We start from the raw sequence: 22,384 nt of genomic DNA, 5'->3' as shown, positions 1-22,384 counted from the left end.
ATTTATAAAGTCATGAAGTGTTTCATAGTACATAAACTGTTGGACCCAGGGCTTGAAATGACCCCCCTGTCTTACTAAACGTTATTGATGATGTACTTTATTTTTCTTTAAAGCTGCCATAATCCATATTTTCATATTAGCATATGACAATGCGTAATGTGAAAGAGGTCGCTCGTAATGCCAAACCCACAGAGAATTATCTCTGGACTCTGCAGTTCCCCTCAGTACTATGCAGTGTTTTAGCATCTTTCAGCTCATTGTTTTGGTTTTACAGCCCACAGGTTCAATGTTTTGGTTTGCTCTCATCAGCATGTGTTTCCAGCCACAGAAACAGCTCTTTAATCCACTGCACGCTACCTGTGAAGTACCAAAAGGCAGATAGGTAAAATAAGGGACAAGTAGGTGAACATAGTAGCATTTTAGCACCTTGAGCCACATACCATATTGGCCCGAATATAAGATGACCCCAATTATAAGATGACCATCTCTTTTCCTTTGTTTGTTTTTTAAGGATGGAGAACACTTTTACACTTGTTCTCATCAGGAAGCCCTTTCTCTTGTGTAAGTGAAGCACAAAAGACATTCATATGTGAAAGCAACATTTGTGTATCTTGTCAATCAGCCACATATACTCACACTCTCTCCCATCAGACACGTGGAAGTAAAGGTCTCTGATACTGACATGCATAAATTACTTTTCAAAAGAACAGAGAAACCTGATCCGAAGAGGACCCTAAAACAGCCAGATCCAACCTGAATAGACGTACCACTTGATCTTTGCTGATACCGCGTACGCTAGGTCCATTCAGGTCTGCTTGGGCATTGGACATACTGACACACAGACCTCAGTGAAACGAGACCTGATACGAGCTGACCTGACTAGACCGAGCAGGCTTGTATCCCAGGTCGGGTCTCGGTTCCTCAAAAAACAATTGGTCCCTTGAAGACTGTTACTTGGTCAAAATAATTGTCTCTCTTTATTTCGCAGCTTTTTGAGCTCATTTTCTGTGACAGATGTAAATATTGGCTCGTTGACAGATTTGTCCATAAACTCGTTTTCAGTCGTCAGGAATTTATTTCACGTTACGAACCTTCCGAAACTTGTGCAGGGTTAAACGTGGTTAACGGCTGAATAACTGAAAGACACACTATAAACAGACTTGAAAACACTCACTAGCCTATCGATGACACCAGCTTTTTCAAAGCTAATATCCACAAAAACATACCACTTTTATTCAGGCCAATACAGTAATTCTTTGAGAGATGGTAGAGACCACAAACAGAGGTAAAAGTTGGGTGAATATCCAGGTGCCAGAAGCAGGACTTACAGTGATTGATAATGTTTCTCCATATCTGAGAATACATTTCTCTTAGAGCACATTTCTGTTATGTTATCACATCCAAACCACCAGATGACCAGACGTCCATGAATTTTGTTGGACAGATAAACCTTTGGCCATAAAATATTTGTAAGGTTTTGGGTCTGACCTGATCTGAAATTCCAGCGTCTAGATGATTATTATGTTTTAGCTGTAACTATGAGAGAGGGAGACACATGATATCAGGTCCAAAAGTCATGTTTGCAAGGTCACAAAATCAATTTAACTTGACTACAACTTATGAGAATGATGACTTTGGCTCTAACATTAACTTGGAAGAGTTCTTAGTGTTGGCAGACGCTCGTGCACTCTGATTCCTCTACTGCAGCTCCCCACACTGTTTATCTGAAAAGTAGAAAAACCACAGCTTTCATTCCTTAGTCTTGAGAAAATGAAATTTTGTATTCTCAAACACAAGCCAGTCACAACCTTGCTTGTCATTTCTCCTGTTTGTGGTCCAGTCATCATGCCATCATTGTTTCTCTCAAAGGTTATAATCCATCCATCTAGTCTGGAGGGATTTAATTTGACAAAAAGCTTGTTGTTTACAAGTAACACCGGCAAAACCAGTGACACTGGAGCCACAGCCACAACATGAGGCAATCAAGCTCTGAAAGGCTTTATGGTGTGCAAGTTTCTGCAAATTTCAGCACTGGTTTTCATACACAAACAAGATGAAGAAAAAGTAGCGTGACAAACTGTCTGGTAGGCGTATCTCCCACACCCAGGCTTTACTTACATTTCAGAAGTCTTGATTTTAATCCCTGCATTAAAAACGACTGTAAATCTAATTGCTGTGATAGACACAATGTGGCAATGGGTGCGCGCACAAGTGAATATTTTTTGCAGCTTTCAAATTGTTCTTTCTCTGTCTCTCACTCACACCTTCTTTGAATGCATCCTCTGCACAACCCTGTAACTTTTCTCCCAGCATCTTGTCTTCCGCCTCTCCTTTTTTTTTTTTTTTTTTCATGCTGTATTGCACAGGGTCCTCCTACAGTTGACTGCAAGTCTCCTACCATTTTTCTGAGCTCTGGTATGCATGATTTATCAACCGACTCTGCTTCTCCATGAAGGCCAAACTTTTTTTGACAGCCCAGCTGTGTCGGTGGTGTTACACACAATCGTCTTGCACGCCATTGTGTTAGTTACATGCACATGAGTGCACATTTGCATGCCCACAAACACTGACGAAGAGGTCTCCTCTTTGCTCACACTTGCTAATCTATGCATTCCGGTTCTGACACCATATCCCCCCACCCTTCATGTGTGACAGCATGTGAAAGGTTAAAGGAGGACAGTTCTTATAGTATATGAGCCTCAGTGTCAGACGAGGTTTCATTTAATCCACTTCAATAGAATTGACAATTCAGGAGTCTTGACCACCACCTGTGCTCAAAAGCATGCTGCCCTCTATGGGCAAGCCATACAGCTGATCACCTACACTTTTGATTCAGTTTAGCACACCCTGGATTGTAACAATAAACAATGTGACAATATGAAAGGGGTTGCTTGTAGTGATAAAAACACACACACACACACACACACACACACACACACACAAGCCACACCCCTGGGTTCTACAGAGATTTATAGTTCCTTTCAGCTCATTTTTAATTGTCTTGCCCATAGCTTTACTCTTCTGGTTCACTTATACCACTGTTATAGTGTTGATTCTGACTGCATACTGCAGTTATAGCGACTAGCTGGTGAACATAGCAGAGCATGTAGCAGCTAAGGAGTCAGATATTTCCTGTGGATTTGGCAGAGACCAAAAACTGAGCTAAAATGCGAGTGAACATTGTACTTACATTTATCATGTGGCCAGAAACACAACTCCTAATGGATTATGATGTTGCTCCGCAACTGCGTGATGTGTAAATAAGCAACTAACAAGTTTACCATATCAATTTAAAAGGTTGTTTCTCAGGCCAACTGACCAAAAAAAGTCAGTTATTTCAGGTCATAAACACAACTTTTGTGTTTCAAGGTTGTGAAATGCCCCTTTTTGATTTCTGATTGGATCATTGAACCACGTACCATCTGGAAAAGGGTTGCGGAGGATCTCGGAAAAATAATTTTTTTTAGGCATTTCTGAATGATTTACCAATCTGTGTTTTATTAACCATTATTAGGTGTTATTTACAATTTGTAAACACTGTATAAAGGCTGTGTTATTGTAAGGGGGTTATACCTCAGTGCTAAAACTATGCTCAACAATTTCTACAACTGATGCTTACATCCTGGTAATAGTTTTGTAAGAATATGCTAGTTTTTATTTAATTTTGAAATAGAGCAGAAATAGAGGCAACAGATCTGCCTTTCTATCTTGAAAATCATAAATTCTAGTCATATTGTGCGGCTAACACAGTCCAGCTGTGTCGAAGGAAATCACCTTACCTGTAATATCCTCTGTCTGTTGGTTGACCTCTCTGTGTTCATTATTACAGACATATGTGAAAACAGTGATCACTTAAAGAATACATCTGTTTTTGCCTGATCATCTCAGGGAATTTGGAAGCCATGGTAGCTTAAAAGTCACTCAGGTAAAAACCATAAGTACTGAGAAATCCTAGCCTCAATTTATTTTTTGGGGATTTCAAGGAGTTCTAAATTTAATCCATGTAGACTGGATAAGTGGTGCTGCGCAGTTACAGTAAGGGCTCTGTGTCTCACTGATAATGTGGGAGTTGGCTCAAAGTTGTGACACTATTATGACAGTATTTTGGAATATCTCTATTGTACACCAGAAATGGTTCACACTGGACGGCTAACCAAAGAGGAAACATGCTGGACAAGGGACTTATGATAGCTTGAAGACTGAAATATTTGCCTCTTTGGGACTGGTATCTGTGTTTTTGCAAAGCTTGGGAATCAAATTTAGAGATACTGTTTTAACATGAATTCATAGGACCCCTTTCTTCTCTAGAGAGGACTTGGCTCTGGTTGACTCTGTATCTTGTGGAGAAGTTGCGATGGTTCAAATCTGGTTTGTGATACTGTGAGGAAACAAATTCCAAAATCACAATTTATGACCCAGGCTGATTTGGGCACATTTTCATGTGGATATTGTGGGATAGGATTCTGTTTCACTGTACTGATTCTGTCTTGACTGAAATTTCAGCCCCAGCAATGTTCAAAAGAACTTTGTTTTTCATCATTTTACAGACCTTGAGCTATGAACAATTGTTCAGTAATTCCGTCTGCTTGTTTTGGTGTCTGAGGTTTGGATAAGGTTGCATTGTACTATTTGCAGACTGCAAGGAAATAACCGAGCTAGAGATCATTTTCTGGAGTTTCATATTGACAACGAGTAAAGTATGCAGCTTTTTCACTATCAGATCATTATTTCTCAATAACTGCATCTCATGCTTTGTTTCCCCTTCAAAACTCAAGTATAGTAGTCTATCAAGTGGGTGACTCCAGTCTGTCAGGTACCTATCAGTTTTCTTAAGGAAGACCGTTTGGCCCTGGGGCTCCCTCACTAGTGTGGATGTCCTCTTAATGGGTACCCATTCAGCTCCCTAATCGGGCCCTTTATCAACCCCGGCTAACACCACAGAGATCATAGCAGGAAAAGCCTCTGGCAACCTTGCTCGCTTTTGTCCAGGCCAACTGGAGCGTAAGAGCTTTGACAATGACAATGCAGTGGGCAGAAAAAAAGAGAGAGAGACATGGAGGAAGACATTTCTCATTGCTTATGCAGTTAAAGAGTTGAACCTCCACTGAGTGCCCTGGATTTCACTTGTTTTTTTGATAGCATCTATTTGACCTTTGACCTCACCACCACATGCTGTGAGAGTCTACGGTTTAGTCATCGTGGAGGCGAGGAAAACAAGTGATTAGCAATACCTCTGTGTTTTTCTTGGTTTCTTGATGTCTGAGGAACTCAGTGATATCAAGGGAGAATAGATAATGAATTTAAGAGGAAAGAGGATGTCACATTTGTTTATGGAAAATTAACATTTAAAATATGTTTGTAAAAAAACACTCAACCTCAAACCATCAATGTGAGAAAGAAGCCAGCAGCCAAATCATTACTTACAGACACACAATTCACACCAGATTTTGATGCAATTAGCCTGTCCCAAACTCATTCTAAGGATTTTTTTTCAAGCACTTCCTCACAAAACTCCTAAATTGCCTGAGATGTCTGGTGTAAAATTAGGTCAGAAAATATTGTGTAGTGTAAGTTTGCAATAAGATGAAAAGGCTTTTTAATGGCAGCTTCTTTTTTTCTTTCTTTGATGTAGAGTAGAGCGCTCCAATTGGTTGGTCTTGAGATGAATGACTGATACATAGTGATAATCCCAAATGCTGGAGGGTTCAAAGGACTCACTAATATATGCTGCACTATCAGCATTAAAATGATCTATGTACCCCGTTTTTTAATAACACAGTGGGATATTGGGGTTAAACTGGGATTTGGATGAGGGGGCGTCTCAGCAGCCCTCCATGTATATTGCTTAATTATTTCACTCACACATCAGCACTGCTTGTTTAATAAATGTGTGTTTTTTCATGTGTGTGGCAAAGACTTTTTATCCATATTTCTATTAGGGATGTCCCAATCCGTTTTTTTTGTTTGTTTCTTTTCACACTGATCCCAATCCTAGTCCTTTAATATAGTGTATCGGGCATTACTGAGTCCAATCAGATATTTATGTTTTCATAGCATCAGATATGCAGTGATGATTGAATATGTATCTGGTACATTGAAATAGCAGCTGTAGTCCTCTAGGTTTGGCATAGCTTATTTTTCAAAAGCTACTTAATCCAAATACTTGAGGTCCTGGGTCAAAACTACTTAAATGATCATCTTAAATTATTGAGATCTGAAAGAACGTTTAACTTGGAGGTTTTGACTCCACATTCACACTCTCTAAATGTGTCTATAGGCTGTAGTAAAGGAGAGCAGAACTACAACACTAGCACGTTGAGAAGAAAAAAACACAGTAGAGTTTATCAGCTTTAAAATACCAATCCTTTAAATAAAACATATGAAACGGTTGTGTATAAGTTTTACAAGAATGACTGGCAGTCGGCTTTTTATTAGTGTTAAGGCTACAGTGTGTGTGTGTGTGTGTGTGTGTGTGTGTGTGTGTGTGTGTGTGTGTGTGTGTGTGTGTATGTGTAAAATAAAGTAATAAGGAAAGACAGTGAAAAGCTGGCTGGCAGTTGGTTATGTGAGAAAATGTGAGCAGGCAGCCCAAACAGCATTTATCAAAGACGTTCTTGTTGTTTGTAGTTGGTCCAAAAAAGAAAACAATATAGTGGTAATCCACCTAACAGTACAGTCTAACAGTAACTCAGCACGTCAATAAGAGTCAAGTTATCTGACCAAGCTTGAATACTGCATAGGCTACACCTACAACCTGCATAAGGGCAACAGCAGAAGCACAACTTACTACTAATGAAACACTATTTACCAAAGAGACATACGATTTTATCCCCCTATCAATGCATATATGCATACAGGCTAGATGTGCTGCCAGGAAATGCACATCACCATTAGCAAGCTAACATTTGCAAACTGTCCCAGCCTGCTACAAAGGCAACAATATTCTAACGTCACCTACCCACAATGCAACTAGCATACACTACTTCATTATCGCAGTAACTACCAAACTATTGAGACCTAGCTAGAGATAATTCTTAAGCGACATTCAGTACAGTGTGGCTAAAGAACACACTCTGAATACACATGCCCTTCCAAGCTAATATCCTGTTAGCATGAGATTCTTTGGCTAGCAGAGCAACTGTCGCTATCCGCAGAAAGGAAAGCCTGAATGCTATTAGCTAATCAGCTAAGACAGCAAAGACGAACACAGAGCAAAAAAGTCCCCAAGCTAGAGCCATTAACTAGAATTAGCGTTATGGGAAATAAGATCTAGGACGAGACCCAAATACTGTTATGAGAACTCGTAGCTCTTTATTAGCGTTTAGGCTACAATTGATGTATCAGTAAGTTCAAATATTCACTGAAAAACTTTTCTCCAATTAGGTTTTACGCTAGTTTTCTGTGATGCACACAGGTTATCATTTTGTGTGGGCGGTTAAGGCAACACAACTTGCTGTTTTTTTCCTAATGTACTGTTCTCTCAGAATAAGTAAAAGTGTTTCTTTCTACTTAAAGTAATTTCTCTGTACAAGATGTGCTCCTTAACTATCCCTTAAGCTCTTTGGAAAGGTATATGTGGGCAGCGCTGTTTGTCTAACCTGTACAGCAAAACCTGCTTTCTGCACTCTACCTCACAGTAAGCAAAGCCAAGTTATTTTCAACTTTTTTTTCTTCCCCCATCAAGTGACATGCTTGTGTTTCTCTTCAGTTCATAGTGTACTTATTCAGAATCTATTTGGACTGACAGCTCGCAGACTCCTCTGCTTTCTCACTCACACTGTGCACTTCAGCAAATAGTTCAATTCCACTTCATCGTCATTGTAGGTGTTTGAGATGGCATTAGCGGTGGATAACAGACTGTTCAGAGACTTTTCTGGAACTTGACCTGACTTCCATGCCATTATCTGAGGAGTACTTATCGTACTTCTTATACTAGTATTAAAGGCCTACACAGGGTTCTTTTTTAATTAGTAAGTGAACAGCGTGGAAAGGGCATATGTTCTTCTTACAGCCTGTGCACAAGTACACAAAGTCTTTCTTTTAACTTCTTGACTTGTGCAGTGTCATAGAGGTTTTGAAACCGGACCTGCTGCACTCCTGCTGTTTAGCCCACACCTCCTTGTCTAACACTGTTGCTTAGATAAAAGGGGGATGCCATTATTTAAACTGTTCAAAGCCATGATTATAAATGATAAAATCCTTATTATACTTTTCTCTCATGGAGTTTTTCTAAAGTGCATGGTAGGGAAGGAATAATAATTAAGCTTTTCAGGAGCCTCACCTGTGTTTTTTATGCTATTTCATACACTTTTCATGAGCTGGACGGCACGTGCATGAGCGTGTGTTTGTACCTGTTACTGTTGCCAAGCCCAGCAGGAGACAATACAGTATGTGTGTCCCAGATAAGTGCTTTTATTCTGCTACCTAGCAAATGAAGAATGTGTATAAGATCATGAATTACTCATGAGTTCTGGTGTTGTACTCTTATTTAATGATAGCCGTGCTGGGACTGCTCTGTACCTCTCGCCTGTCTCCCTCCTCATCACCTATGATGAATGAGAAACAAGTTGAGAGAGTGAGTCAAAACTTCCCCTCAGTTGCTCTCAAAATGTCTCTTGCACTGTAGTCTCTCGGAAACTGCACCATAGACACAAACTCTACAAGCCACAGTTGCACACCAGAGCGTATGATGTATGGCCTGCTGCACTTCCTTGTCAGATGGCCTACTACCCTCAACACTCACCTACAGCACACCACAGAACAGCCTTCCTCCAAATGGCAGTGCACCAAATATACACGCAAACACTTTGTCAGGTCCTCGTGTCGCGTGAAAAATGAGCTTTATGTTGCTTCTGCCTGCTCAACCTAAAAGTCTCTCCTGTAGATTAAAACCTCGGCACACTGAGCTCCTTCACACTACAGCAGGCCCTGACTCATTCCAATCCACTGCTCATTTCAATCCTCATTTCCTTTACATTATACACACCATTAAGCATATTAAGTTCAAAGCCAGCCGTTGCGCTGTCCCATGCCTTTAATGACATAGCCATCTGTGTGCACCGCCATTCCTCAGCAAGCAGGTGCTTCAAAGTAGGTTAGAGGGGGGAAAAAAACTGCTTCGTCATATGTAGGGATGTGTCAAAAATGTAATATGACTTAGGTGATTGAGATGAATTAAAATAAATTAAACAAGGCTACAATCTACAGCCATGCTAACACCTCTGTGAGGCAGCATTGCTAACGTTATCATGCTAACATGTTCAAAAGGACAATTCTAATATGCTGATGTGTAGCAGGAACAATGTTTAGCATGTTAGTCATCCTAGTTTAGTAGCCTATGTTCACATGTAGGCTATTCATTGCTAATCAGCTATTAGCTAATTGACATTGGTTGAAAGGTTGGGAATGACACGGAACGCTACTACTGGCGTTAGGTATTGGCTAAATAGCTAATTAGCTAATTTGCTGGGGAAAATGGAAAATCTTATTAGTTTTGCAGATTTTTGACAAATTAAAATTGTGACTTGATGGTCGCACAATATGAAGAGTTTCATCCTGTGTGGTTGAGGTGCATTCAATATAACCGCAATGTCCCTGGCTCGACTTTTTTTGCATGTGCCGGGAATCATGAATGTCATAGTAATTTATCCAATATGGCTAAAAAGGAAATGGACTTAAAATGAAATGCATGTCCTGGAGTCGTTCGTCTTCACCCTGGTGTATTTATTTCCTTTCTTACTATAAGCTTGCTGTTGGCATCTACTATAATGACCTCTAACAGTCCGGTAGAAGCATTCAGTGTCACTCCCAACCTTTCACCCAATGCCAAGCACCAGATTACACACATACATACCCCTCCTATGCCCTTGCACACTCTTTCTGTCTTTCCTGTCTTTACTGCTGCTGCCGCCATTTCTTTCACTTGATCGTTCTCTCAACACAAGATGCATGGAGTCACACACTCACACACACACACGCGCACACTCACACACCCCTGCTCATGTTTCTCCTTGTGTGCCCAGCCGGCACTGCCCTGCACGCCCAGCCCTGCTTTTATGTGTCCAGCTGTCCCCTGGTTATCACTCTCCTTGTCTCTCTGTCCACTGACTGCCAGTAACCAGAGCACTCTGTCTCTGTCCCTTTCTCTGTGTAGTGACCTTCCCCCTCTTACTGTAAAATGAGGGTTTGCATGCTTCCCTTCTTTCCTTCTCTTTGTTGTGTTACCTGTCACTCTCTATATGTCTGCTTTATATCCTTGCAGAAAAGGGATTTACTGTTTCTGCTTACTTGACTTTTATTTCTAGAATTTATTCTTTTGCTCCACTGTTGTCTGTCATTCTGCTGCTTCCCCAGCCCCCCTTGCCTTTCTGCCCATAAAGATGTAATGTGATCAGGTGCAATGTGTGTGAGTGTGTGAACAATCTTGGTTATATTCACTTCAAAAAGTAGATTATATCTGTGTCCTCTATTTGCTCCTCTCTTTTCCCCCTTTGATTTTTCTCTTTTCCTTATGTGATTTCCTGAGAAAGGCAGGGTCCAGCAGTGGAAGAAGAATTCAGATACACTACAAAAATAAAACTACCAGTACTACAATATAGATGTACTTCATTACTAGTAAAGGTTCTGTATTCAAAATCCTACTCAAATATCAAAAGTAAAAGCACTCTTTCTGCCGAAAAATGTACCATGTAACTGGTATATTATTATGTAAGACATTATTAGATTATTAATACTGAGGCATCAATGAGTAAGTAGGCTTTCGTTGTTGTAGTCAATGTGCACACAGGTAGTTCTGCTACACAATTTGTATTATAATTTATAAGCTTATCACATCATATAAAATCTTAATCTGTAAAGCAACTAGTAACTACACCTGTCCGATCAATGTTGTGGAGCAAAAAGTACAATGTTTCCCTCTGAAATTAAACTGCGGAATTAAACGTGCTACAGTCAACTTTATCCCATATTGATTTCCAATCATTAAAGGGGGGAAATAACCAGTGAAGGAATTTCAAGCCTTCAGACAAATGAGTTCCACAGAAGCGGTTACGGCAAAACGCTGTCTCTAATATTTTGTACATTCCCAGTGCATTACGCCTCCCTTTACCCGCACCCACCGACCCACCCACCCAGCCTCTGCCCACTTACTATGCACATGCACTTACACACACTCTGTCACACTCCATCATGGCCTCTAATAGGGTAGAGGCTGATGGAGCAGCCGGGCCTGCTCAGCAGACAGTGGTAGAGTGAATCTATATTCAGTCTGTGCACTCCTTCCTCCTCCTCTGGAGCCTAATGAACTCAGGGGAATCCATGAAGCCAATAAACATGGTGTGATCTATTGAGGCACCCTCCCTGGAATGCAATCCATACTCCATGGGGCACGGACTGCTTTCTGTGTAGGCTGAGTGTCTGAATGTGGTCATTTTCTTATTTGTCTGTCCGATGGAGAACAAGGTCCAGTGGTTTAGTGGAGGTCTAGTGCATTTGAGCATGCATTAGCAGTTTTCTGACTGTATGTTTGTGTGTGTGCGTAACAGAGAGGCACTAAGTGAATGCGACAGAGTCAGAGAGAGAAAAAGAGAGAATGGATTAGGTAATGAGTCTCCGATCCCTCATTGTTGCCGCTGTCGGTTTACTACAGGGCTACTGCGGCAGATGAGCCAGAGAGAGTAACAATGTTAGTGTCCCATAAAATGCAACTTCCCATGAGAGTGCCCTCACTGCTACGTCGCCTCTTAGGTTAATGTAATGATGATTAAACATGTGGTGCTTCATTGATCCCGGTAGAAACAATTCTCTCCACTCAGAGGTCTGGAGGAGCTACAGGACAGGTGTCGGGGCTCAGCGACACTTCAGCAGGGCGACAGCAGTGACCACTATGCCACCTTGTACTTGGTGTTCCTCTATTTAGTTCATAAAACTGGTATTCAGTAAGCAACGCAGCTTCTCGATGAGAAACTGGTTCATTTTTGCTCTTACTAGTTGAATTTCAAAGTCCATTCTTGACCTTGGAGACAGCACTTTTGCTTCAAGGTCCATTTAGTATCTGTTTTGTTTAGTCAACAGCTGCTCCCACGATTAAGAACAAACTTTGAATCTCAACTTTTAAAACAGCAAGGACAGGAAGCCCTTAAAGTGCCTAGATAAAATGGCAATGTTAACATCTAACATTCCATGAAGACTGGGCAAACTCCATTTGTTGATGATTGTAATGTGATATGATCACAGGCACTAGAAGAGCTATGATATGGCCCTTGGGGAGGTTGTTTTGTCAAAATCTACTGTAGAAGATACAAGAAGTGCAACTGAAGCCATACGAATAGATTTTATTTCAAATGAATGGAAATGTGTGTCAAACTTAACAACTGCTGTGTTAGCGAGCAAAGATGCCCAGTATTAAAACAAATACAATAACAAGTGTAGGGTACAGGCCCCGACAAGCCTCCAGAACAGCTTCAAACATAGATTCGACATGTCTCTGAATTCTACTGGGCTCTTCCCATAAATGTACTTCATCAATGCCGGAGTGGCCATTGGGAGAACTGGGACTTTTCCCGATGGACCCCTGCACAAATTGGGCCAGTGGCTCAATGTGAGAAAAATAAAAAATCAGAGAGACACAGAGAAAGAGAGGGACGGGGGAGCGAGCAAGAGGGGAGAGAGACGCATGTGGCTGTGGTGTTGTGATCGGCTCGGTGGAGCAGGCTGCGCAGCCAGCTCTGCTTCACTGTGGCCGTCATCTCTCCCTCACTGTCTGTCTCACTATTTTCCGTGCGGTGCCGCGGCTCCGCCCCCACGCTTACCGTTGATGTGTTTGTATCTTTATCATTGTTTAAACACCGAGGCAGCGGAGGATGATGCCGACTCGTTTCACATGAATAACAAAGACGAAAAAAAAAAACCATAAAGGTCTGACTGAAATGCTCCAAACAGGAGAAGTTAAATATCCAGATGCTTCAAATAGTTGTGCATATAGCAGCAGTAGCTCTGCAGACAACTGACAGGAGAAGCAGAGCAACAGAGTGGATTCAGGACCACAGCTCCCAGTGCAGCTCCCAGTAAGTCTGGTATAAACACCAGAATTTTATTACAGAAGCATCCAGTGCAGGAAGAAAAAGCAACTAAAATTGAAGTATGTATGGTGCCGTATTTACTGCTGTGCTGTCCAGTTTGAATTATAGTCTCTCTCTCTCTCTCTCTCTCTCTCTCTCTCTCTCTCTCTCTCTCTCTCTCTCTCTCTCTCTCTCTCTCTAGTAACCTGTAGTTATGGAGTTACTGTATTTTTTAGAATGTATCTACTTGTTTGTTGGATTGTGATATGAAGAGGTATTTCCAATACAGTGTTTCCTCACAAACTACAATAATGATTAAAAAAAATCATCAACGACATGTGACAAGTGAGACAAGTGTGACACAGGCCATATGTGATGGTGTTTCTCCAGATGGGTTTCGGTGAACCAGTCTGAGTCATAAATCCTGCGCTGATTTTAATCCCCACTTTAGCCCTATCTCTCATTTGCGAATGTGCATGCTGGTCGAGAAATCCTTCTGACAAGTTGGTCCAAAATCTTCTTTAGCTGTTAAACTGGGCTTAGATGTGGAAGCCAGAGCATAGTTTTCATATCATTTTCATCAAACAATCCAGTTGCAGTTTTCCTTTTTAGATCTCTTCCTCTTGAATACCTGCAGCGTTTAAGCATCTGCAGTTGTTATATATCTCCACTAATTTAGCCAGGCTATTCCTTTAATTTGTCACCCATTGACAGGTTGTGAGGTTGTAATCATTCTTGAGGTATTATTGTCTGGTGAAGTTTCATTTCCCCTGTCTGGCTGTGAAGTGACGGACAGTGAGTAATGACTGTAATGACATTCGCACATTGATATGAAACCTCTCATCCTAGGTGCAATGGAATAACAATTACAAGAGAGGCTATAATAAAAACCAAATTAATTCGTTGTGTATTGGATTATCCTCCTTGGTCATTTTGGAAGTCGGCAGAAGGCCTCTTATTCTGAAATGACGAAAATGAAAACTTAGTGGCGGTTTTAAACTGTGTGCAGACAAACTGTAAACTGGAAAGGAAGTGAGCATGGTTGGCACAGGCCTAAAGGATAAATTGTGTCTGGTAATCTCAAAATGTTACACTAGCACTTTATTAACCTGCAGGCCAGTACAGTGATGCGCCTGAAGCGCAGCTGTAAAACAACAGTGATATCCTGAGAGGCTTTTGGCCATATCAATATGTGGATTTCATTGGAAATCCAAATCCATTTGCTTTTGTGTGCACGTGGGGCTATTTGACTGTGGGTGTACAATAGTGTTAATAGCCAGTGGTAGCCTCTTAATTTATTAAGCTTATAATCAGGCCTTCATTTGTATTGAAATGGTCTTGCTCCCTGATTTTTGGCTGGAAGCCTGCCATCCTGGATATGTGATCTCCCTGTTTGACTGGAGATATCACTGGGATTCGAAAGGGAGAACCACAGAGAGAGAAGGCGCGCTCAAGGCAGAGGCGAATTATTGGTTTGTTACTGTCTCCCTTTCTCTGTCGTTCTCTGTTCCACCATCCTTCCTTCTCTTCATCTCCTTCCTTTCTTTCTTATGGTAATGCTTCATTGATCTATGCTGGGAAAAGATACTGCTAATTCACTGAACCCTGCTCAGCCTCTGCTCTGCCTTGGGCTGATTGCTCTAGTTCATCCGTAATGTTCCCTTTTCTCTCCAAGCTTTCACTCCACTTCCCTCAGCCTTAACCATTGTCCCAACTGGACATGTTTAACCCTTCAGTCTTCCAGCGCTGCAGGGCGGCCGGCGGCTAATGGCGAGGCAGACCCGGCTTGGCAAGCGAGTGGTGCTAATGATGACAGCGCCAAGAGTATGAGTGCCAAGTGAACTGAGTTGGTAAAAGTGATGATTTGATCAGTAGCGCTCTCAGCAGTGTGTGTGCATTGTGAAAGTTGTAGAGAAAACTTCTGCAGCAGTATAACTTTCAGAAATGATAAACTACAGACAAATTAAATTTAACTATGACTCCTAAATTCATCTTTTTTTTTGTACCCCCATCCTCACTCTCAGACTCTTTCATCCAGGAAACCATTCTGTGTAAGCGTATAAATATCAAATGAGGTCTGGGTTCAATCATGAAGCTGCTCATTAAGTCATAGGTAGCTCTTGATTAGAATCCTTCAGCTGCAACAAAGCTGTGATTGATGCAGCAAATCATGAAAATGTACAGAAGCAGAGAATGGAGGTTATTATTGCCAAGTAAATTTGGCTCCAGAAACTCGCAATGAAATGGAAAAACAGCCAACTAGACAATAACTAGGGTGAGAGGAACAGTAACAACGAAAAATAATATACTGCAAAGATAAAAGAAAGGATATAATGAATTTCCACGGGGGGAAAACCTTTATTTTGAAGTCAAATATTAGTTTTCTGGTTTGAATGTGTGTGCAGTTTTCTTTATCTCTGTCTCTCACACGCTAACACACAGACACGCACACATGCACAGACCTTAGGCCACGATGCTCTGTCATCCTCTCAGATGTCTCCTGTCCCTTGGTCCCTCACTGCAACACAAGGATGCTCATTTCTCTCCTCATTCATCATCTCACTGCCAGGTGGGGCAACCTCTGAAGCACAGTGGCTACAATTAAACTAAACCCATTAGAATTGTGCCTGTGGTAACTTTGCCAAGGGCACAGTCTTAAAAAAGGAACTTATACTTGAATGCTCTGCATTTTTATTCTTTTAATCAAATGTAAAGGAAGTGACTCTGTAGAACCTAGTTGCCTTGAGGCGACAGTGCTAACCACTGCACCGCCATGTCGAACCTGATGGCCGGCTGGGGCCTTTCTGTGTGGAGTTTGCATGGTGAGTGTGAATGGTTCTTTGTCTCTATATATCAGCCCTATGATAGACCGGCGACTGTCCAGGGTGTTCCCACCCTCTGCCAATGTCAGCTGGGATTGGCTCCACTCCCCCCGTGACCCCATAAGGGCAAGCAGTATGGATAATGAATCAGAATGAATGATTCTTTGTTTGGTTCCAGTTTGTGTATTGATATTTGCATTTAAACAAAATTAAATTGTGAACAAAAAAATCAATTTAAGGCACATGGGCTATCTTGTGTGCATCACTGTAGTAAATTATGGCTTGAAAATGTTTAATTCTTACTCCTGCTGCTGTCTTTCAAGAAAGACATGAAAGGAAAAGTTTGAGGAATACACTTTCACTTTCTTGCCGAGAGTTAGACAGGAAGATTGATACCACTCTCGTATCTGTGCTACAGCCGGAAGCTTAGCTTGGCACAAAGACTAGAGACGGGAGGAAACAGCTTGTCTAGCTAGCATACAAAATCTGCCTAGCTAACACCTCTAAAGCTCACAGTTAACACATTATAACCCATTTGTTCATTCTGTACAAAATCTGAAGTGCAAAAGCAGATTTTTGTTTCCTTCAGACAGCACTGTGCTAGCTGTTTTCCCCCAGCTTTCAGTCTTTGGACGAAGCTAAGCTAACTGTTTGCTGGTGGTACCTACACCTTTACTGTACAGCCATGAAAGTGGCCTGTCATCCTATCATCCTGGTCCTATCATCTAACCTTCAGAAAGAAAGCACATAATCGTATTGCCCCAAATGAATGTCAGAATATTTCAGTATATTTGAAGTAAAACATGAAAAGACAAAAATGGAACAATTGGAAAAATAATTTCATCCCCATGACCTCGCTCCAGCTGAACCTTCAACCTGTCCACGCTTTTGATGTGATTTCCATGACCTGTTTGATGTTATTAAAGAGCTATTTACATCTTTCAAAAGCAGAAAGTTCTCTTTGAAGGAGCTATCAAAGGGAAAAGCTGTAGTGTTTATGTGAAGTGGTCAGTGAGTGGTTTGACGTTTTCTTTTTCTTTCCCCATCCACTGTGTGTGTGTGTGTGTGTGTGTGTGTGTGTGTGTGTGTGTGTGTGTGTGTGTGTGTGTGTGGGGCCGGGTGGCGAGGTTGGAGAATGGTGTTTATGGTCCTACTGAGGCGTGACATTTTAAAAATGCTCCATGCAAATCTCTTTTCCTCTCATTCTGTCTTTCGTCCTCTCTTTCATTCAGCATTCTTAAGTGTCACATACTGTATCTTCCTTTCCTCCCCTCTCTTCTCATCCTCTCTATCTTTTTCTTTTGCATCCTTCTGCACCTGAAAATGTAAAATTGCATGGCTTTAAATATGCACATAGCAAACTAGGTGTCAATCACCATTTTGTTTTCATTACATGTTCCTTATCTAGCCTCTCCAGATGTGTGCGAGGGATGAGAAACTGGGGAGTCAGGAAGTATTCATGCTGCTTTTTGCTCCAGTCTAGTTTCTTCCAGTGAGCTCTCCCCAGAGGCTGCGGTAGTTCTGCTCTTGTTTTCCGACCAAAAGAAACTTTGATTGGCTCGAGGGCTGTTCCCCGCACGCCAGTCAACTCGTCTGACTTAATTAACCACTAATCTCTCAGCTGTCAGCTTCTGAGGCGGGAGCTGGAGTGACTTCAATCTCCCGCTCTTCTCTCTACTTTTTCCCAAGAGCTTTAGCGTCCCTGTAGAGAAACCTCAACCCAGTCCGCCCCACTCAAACCACACAATGCCGACATCAAATACCCAGTGTCATCCCACTTCGACAGCCAGCAGACATGAACCGCCCACAGGAAATTGAAAAATTTTCGCTAATGTGTAAAAAAAAAAGAAAAAAAAAAAAGCAATACAAGTCACCCCTGCTAAAAGGGAGTGGTTGACGGACGGCTACGGAGGAATGTAATGAATTTCTCTCCGATAGAATGAAGAGGAGGGAAACTGATGTCAGCGGTTGTGTCTCTATAGACTCATGACCTAGTCTGTCTTTACCCTTCCCCTTTAGGTTACATAGAAAAGTTAGTCTACAAGTTAACTGAAATCCACTTGACTTTCCTGTTTCTCTACTTCATGCTGCTTTCAGAAATTCTTGCACAAGACAAGTGTAATTCATATGTTTTATTTTCCTTCAAAGTTTCTGTTTCTTTTGGAGATTTTTGCACTTACTTGAAGATGAATGATGTTTTGCTAGCTAAATGAAGGTGATGCACTACGTCTTATTAATTTTGAGTTGAAGCAAAACGAGACTGAATTGAGCTGAATCGGAAAATGAACTGAAATATCTGGGTCTTTAGCAGCTAAATGCCCCACCATGATCACAAGCTGATTGCTAACTTTGTCTACCTGCTGTTCTGGTGCTGGGTAGGTAGTATACAGACAGTTTATTTGAGCTGTCTGCTATGGCTGAAAACAGCATTGATAAAAGCCGTGAGACTGGACCTACACATTAAAGGTGCAGGCCTTAAAACTGAAACAATGAGCCGAAAGATACTCTGAGAGAGTAACTGCGGAGTTGGGTGATAATTCTTTGTAGGTACGTCGCCATGACAGATACCTTTCACATTATACATAATAGTTTAATCTATTGTAAATATAAAAAATATTGAGCAGTGCAGCTTTAATTTTCTTTTCCACTCGCATCTTTTCCTCATTCAGACTTCTGTATTTCAGAGAAATGTCACTTACACTCATTATCTTTCCTAAAGTAATTTGCTCACATGACCTGTTTCAAACTGATTCAGGTGTCACCGGGACAAGAGATCATACCACAGAGGTCACATTAAAAGTAAGGCATTCCCATAACTTTTATTTACTGTGCACAGCAATGACCAGTGCGGTGTTTCCATTCCAGACTTTATCTGCAGTGGGTGGGTATGAATGCGTTCATTTCATGTTATTACTTCCTTTTTAAAATTCCTCAGTCGGCTTTTTTGTTCTTTTTTTTTTTTTTTTTTTTTTTTTTTTTTGTCCATTTCATCACCAACTTTGATCTTGGCATTCAGTCTTTCTTGCTTCGGGCAATTCACCAGCATTGCACTAAAACATATTTGCATATTTGTTGGATATGCCCTTTTATGTATGCTTGTACATTACTTCTGCACCTCTATGAGCCCTCTGGGCAAATTCATTCAGAATGGTAGCTCCAATATGTTGTTCTAATTAGATGCAATGTGTAGTTTTGAATGTGCTCAGCGGGGAGCAGTATAAGGACTTTTGTAATGCGGCCACACACGCTGCGCAAGTCTTGTTGTTTAATTACTGGATATCACTTCCCCTGAGGTTCCACTGCCGCTCCTTTAATTCCTCACACTGCTTCTTTCACCCCTCTTCCTCTGTCCTGTCCTTGATATTCTCTCCTCACAGCCAAACACCCTCACTTGCTTCCCCCCTTCTTTGCTTCCTCTCTCTATTCTCCTTTTAAACCCCACCACCGCTCCTCAATTCTCCTCTGCGGTACGTCTATTCCCTATCTCCTCCCCTTCCTTCATGCATTTCACCTCCTTCCTTCTGGACAGACTGCTATCTGACATGGCCGCTGGCTCATCTGTGGCCCAATTAGGCATAAACAAACATTTGGACATCTCCCTCCTGTGCTCCCTCCCCGTTGCTTTATTCTTCCCCTTCTTCTCCTCGCACGAGGACGTCATTTCTGTCTCCATTAAAATCAGTGTTCCCAGTGACCCTCACTGTCTGAGTATAAGACAAAGAGAGCAAAATGAAGACAAAATAAAGAGGTGGAATAAGGGAAAACATGCAGCCTTACATAGGTGGAGAGTTTTAGGAGTGACGGAGTGAAGTACGAGACGGAGAGATTAAAAGGGGAGAGAGGGATTTGTCAGCAGAAACATTGTCTCAGGAGCAGATGGCAACTGATGTGTTTGGAGTTGTTTTTTTCTTTCTTTTATTATTTGTCTGAAATATTTTATATACTGTAGTTACATAAACCACATCTGTTGTTGTCAGTGAAGTAAACCTAAAATCCATATGTAAGTTTGCAAAGGACTTTGTGCTTACCTGTGCTAGATGTGCATTCCATTCCAATGTATGGCACTTTTTTGTCAGAGGCCTATAAAATGTCAAATGTGAGGCTGGTGTTATTGTTTTTTTTTATTGTCAGCAGATTCCATGAAAAGACCAAAACCCAACCATGCGTCCGTCGCTGAGTACCTTCCAAACCTCCCCAGCCAGTCTGTGGTAATTCAGCCTTAAGCCATTTTGGCCCCACTGACACAAAGAAAAAATAGGTCACAAATGTATAATTTCACTTTTAAAAAAGGCTAAGCAATTTGTTAAAACAGCTGCATATTATAGTTTGTTTTTTATAGCAAACATTAGTCAAAGAGGAGGATGTAATTGGTTGGGGGCTGCAGAGGTAAAAGGTACAGTGAAAGGCAAAGTGGTGCTCCTAAGGCTGTGCTAAAAGACTATTGTTATTAGAAAAAAGAAATAGAAAAGTTTAAATAGTCTGTATTTTATTGCATTTATTTTTTTAACCTCATTCTATTCTAAATTTCTTGGCTTTTTGTGTCCTTGTAAAGCACTTTGTCACTTATTTTCAAAGATTGCTTTGTGTATGTAAAGTTTTGAAAAGAACTCACTGTTAACTTGTATGATTTCAAGTTAACAGTGAAGAACTGCTCAGGGACTATTCCTATGGTAACCTATTACGATGAAAACCAGTTGCATTGAAGACTGTGGGTTATCCTGAGTAACAGCAACATTGTTTATACAAAGATACAGTATATTGCTGTTGAATTTTTAAAATCTAATTTTTCAGTGCTATGTGCAGCACAAACAAGAGTCCATTCATCTCCATCATATTGGGGTGGAGGCAGAAATCTGCAGGAAGAACCTTAAACCACCATTTCCCTGTCTTATTCTTTGACTGTGAGGATATACAATATACACACACATGAGCAGAGACACACAAAAAAAAGGGGTTGTAGGGTAGGTGGAGGTAAAGAAGCTGCTATGAATTCAAAGCATGGCTGAGCTAAGCCAGCGCCCAGCTGAGGAGAGCGGGGTAAACAGAGGAAGATGACTAGCTAACATTTTTGAGGAGCTGTGTGTCTTCGTGCTTCCATAGAACCAGGAAGTTGTTGGACAAAGCTGATGTAGTCTCACTTCACCTAGACTCAATGAAAGACATTATCCGCCCTGCATTGTGTATCTGTCATCTGAGAGCGGTTTATGAAGTCGGATAATGATTCGTCTCTGTGTGTCGCTGTAATTTAGGTAGTTTCACAGCAGTGAATCACTGTTTGTTCTGTGTGTGTTTGTCTATCTGTCTGAGTGTATACTGATTTATACTTCCTGCTTCTGCATGCATTTCTGTGTGTGTTTAGATGTATATAAGCTTGCGTGTGGGTGTATGTGTGTGTATATGAAATGCAGAAACACACATACACTCCAACCCTTCTCTCCCCTAGAGGTGCAGTGTAGATGATTGTGTCACAGCAGGAAGACGCTCTCTCTCAGCTCCGTGTCTAATTAACTTTACGCCTCATTTTGTGTGTGTTTGTGACATGCGCGTGTGTGGGCTCGGCTGCGCATTGTGGCTTTTGCCAATGCTAAAAATGAGAGCGAATTATTTAAAATGAATGTGAAATATTTAAAGAGAAGACTGAAATATTGGCCTGGTGTTGCCGCAGAAGGTGGGAGGCGGAGGATTCAGCGGAAAAAGGAGCGAGAGAGCTGTGACGACTGTGTGATCCTCTGGGTTCAGAGAGGGAGAGAGGGGAATTGAGTTGTTATTTTCGTGGATGCTGATGCCGATGAAGTGACGGTGCAGAGAGTCACCGGCGACAGCTGTTGTCACTCTGTGTGTGAGTGTGTATCATTTTTACTCCGCTATACAGATGTGTGTACCTTTGCTAAAGGATACATCCAGTTGGGTCTCATCAGTAGCAGTAGTAACATAATAATGATAATAATAATAACATTGCACTGACGAAGCCCCCCTTTAGTTTCTGCTGCAACGCCTGTCAAGCTTTCCCTTCCCGCATGGCACATATGCCTGACAGTGGCAGTTTTTATCTCTCAAAATTTTTTTGTAACTTTTAAAACGATATAGTTTTACACAGATTTCAAGCTGACAACGGTGGATTTTGTCAGCTGTAATGAGGGCTAGTGCTGGTTGATTATATCAGTCGCAGCTAGCTAATGTAAGCTAATGTTAACACTAATGTTATGTGAGTGGGTTGAAATTGCTTTCATCAACTTTCAGCTGACTCATATTAGCTGTAAAAGAGCCTTGTGTACATGCATGATATTTTGCTAAAAGACTGAAGCTAAAGCTGCGTGCCCCATGCAAAAAGTCAGCATTTTCACCAACTGAAGATTCATGTTAGACGTTGAAATAAAGAGCAGCATTGTTCTTGTGCTGCAGAGAAGAGCCAGATAGCTTGACAGGCTTTGCTGTGTCAAGTGACTGTTTAGCGAACTGTCAGTTGCTGAGAGCGGAGATTCATTCGTGTCTTTGGGAACTGAT

At 41.3% G+C, this 22,384-nt stretch overlaps 1 protein-coding gene across 1 annotated transcript in view; it reads left to right on the top strand.

Annotated features, from left to right (window-relative positions):
• The window catches only part of ext1c (exostoses (multiple) 1c), an 85,321-nt gene that overhangs the window by 18,565 nt on the left and 44,372 nt on the right, over positions 1–22,384 (top strand). The window lies entirely within an intron of this gene.

The sequence above is a fragment of the Seriola lalandi genome, unplaced genomic scaffold, assembly GCF_002814215.2.
Source record: "Seriola lalandi dorsalis isolate HSWRI2012SDOR001 ecotype SW California unplaced genomic scaffold, Sedor1 jcf7180002054887, whole genome shotgun sequence".
NCBI classification, from domain to species: Eukaryota; Metazoa; Chordata; class Actinopteri; order Carangiformes; family Carangidae; genus Seriola; species Seriola lalandi.
Note: the sequence above shows the minus strand (reverse complement) of the source record. Positions and strands in the feature narration are given on the sequence as shown.